We start from the raw sequence: 2,601 nt of genomic DNA on the forward strand, positions 1-2,601 counted from the left end.
ATATGCTTTCAAAGTATTAAATAAATTGGTATGGTCCACCTTATGTGTAGAAACCCAGCCCAATTAGGTCTTCTATGATAGGTTGAAGACTGCTAAGGTTATATAAGGTTATAGTCCCCAAGGCACAGAGAATATAACACACAATACATACGGCACACGTATTCTAGATGTCTCTCCTTCTCCCATCAAAGGCAAAAATAAGGTGGTCGATTCTATGTTGTCTTGGAAGATCCATAACTCTGACGTTAGATCAATCAATGGATTCTGGTACGTGTTTACTGTTATTCATATTTTCTGATAATTCGACATGAATTCCTGGCGTGTTGTGATATATGGATTTAATCACATGATTTAAAGATTTATTTTATTAAATCTCCAACAAGTGGTATCAGAGCAACGTTCATGTTGAATTATGAGAAATTTTTTTTTTATTGATGGATCGAAACAGAAAATTATGTTTTATTCCCAGATCTGATGAGATTTTCTAGTCTATACATTTCTTTGGATTTAGATCTGAATAAATTCATGTTTTTTGGATATAGTATTTTCGAATTTTACTCACAAAATTTAGATTTATTTTCGAAATATAAAATTAAAAAAAAATCGAAAATCGAAAATTCGATTATTTTTCGAAACTCGAATATAGCCGCCGGATTTTGGCAAAATCGGCTGTTCTCCGGCAATGTTCCGGCAGCGATACCTTAGGCGTTTTGTTCTTCACACTTTTTCGCTCCATAATCCTCCATAAATTAGCCGTAAACATTTATTTACTGATCGAATTTTGTTGAGATTTCTTCATGAATCGCGATCTTATGTGTTTTTGTATCTGGACTGATTCCGGCCGATTTCCGGCATAATACGGACTGATAACGGTGAAATGGTGGTCGCCGCATTATGGGCTGTCTTTTCCCGGCGCTATGTCGGAGTTAAGGCTGCGGCCGCGGCGGCTAGCGGCGGTTTTTGTTGTTGAAATTAGGGTTTTTCGAATTTGGGTTTTTTTTGTTGATTTAAGGCCTTGTTTGGTTGTCTTAATTTCGAAATCCAGAATTTTGACCTTTATTAAATTTTGACTTCCGCAATTCTGATTTGTGAAAATTAAAATCGACCATTTCAAAATTTAATTGCATGAAATAAAATTAATATGGAATTATTCATTATTTTATCGCCTTTGTTTATTTCGATAAAATATTTGTGGATGAATAATTATGAAGTGCAAATATTTTATTTCTTACAAATTTGGTCTCCATGCTTTATTTGGCCCAATTAAAGTAAATTAAATTTTTCTGTAAAAACTTTAATTAATATCTTGCATCTCAAATTTGGTTAAATTTAAATTTCATGTTAATAAAGTGATTTTGAGATATGTAGATATTGTTGAAGTTCAAAATAAATTTTGTTTCAATTTATGCGAAAAATAACCGACCCAAAGGAAGACTATTTTTTGGTCAAATTGCAAAAACAATAGATAATTTTCAAGTGCATTTATGTCTATGTGAAAAATAGTCGGCCCAAAGGAAGACTATTTTTTGGCCAGATTGCAGACATAAAAGTGACCCAAAAAAATGTGTTTATATCTATGCAGAAAATAATCGGCCCAAAGTAAGGTTATTTTTTGGCCAGATTATAAGCACATAATTATGTGGTCTTAAAGCGTGTCAAAACTATGCAGAAATTAATCGGCCCAAAGAAGATTATTTCTTGCCAGATTGTAGACACATTATATGATATTAAATTGTGTTAAATTTATGCGAAAAATGATCGGCCCAAAGGAAGGTCATTTTCTGGCCAAATTTTAGCACAATATGTGGTACTAAATATGTGATAATTTTGGATTTATCCATGCATGCACTTGTCGGTCCAAAGAAAGGCATATTGTTGGCCGGATTTATTATCAATATTTAATAACCATGATATTTGAGTGCACCACCTACAAATTGTTATTTTTGTTCAAAGACTAAATATCAATGTTGTGCTAGGTACTTTTTTTTTATTTATGGGCCCACCACCACCAGCATGCTTATATTTGGTGTTTTATTTTAAATATATGCATGGACTATAATTTATTGTGAGTTTTTTTGGTTCTATTTTGTTATAGCATCTTCTATATCTGCCAACCTGAACAACATTCCCGTACTTAATGGTTCAAACTTCAAAAAATAGAAAGAGCATGTTATGATAGTGCTCGGCTGTATGGATTTGGACTATGCGCTTAGGGAAGATCGCCCCGCACTTTTGACTAGTTCAGGAACTGTTGATCAAAAAGGTTCTTTGGAAAAGTGGGAGCGACCAAATTGCATGAGTCTGATGATTATGAAACATTCCATTCCAGATACTATAAGGGGTGCAATTCCTGAAGAAAATTATGCCAAAAAATTCCTTACTCAAATAGCAGATCGTTTCACTGCAAACGAAAAGGTCGAGACAAGTACTATTCTAACTAAGCTTGTCTCAATGCGGTACAAAGAGAAAGGGAACATTGGAAATGTCAATTCTTGTGACTCGACTAAAAGCATTCAAGTTGGAATTGTCGGAAGACATAGTCGTGCATTTAGTCTTGATCTCTCTGCCTGCGCAATATAATCAATTCAAAATAAGTTATAA

This window comes from Primulina eburnea, chromosome 1 (genome assembly GCF_022965805.1).
Source record: "Primulina eburnea isolate SZY01 chromosome 1, ASM2296580v1, whole genome shotgun sequence".
Lineage (NCBI taxonomy): Eukaryota > Viridiplantae > Streptophyta > Magnoliopsida > Lamiales > Gesneriaceae > Primulina > Primulina eburnea.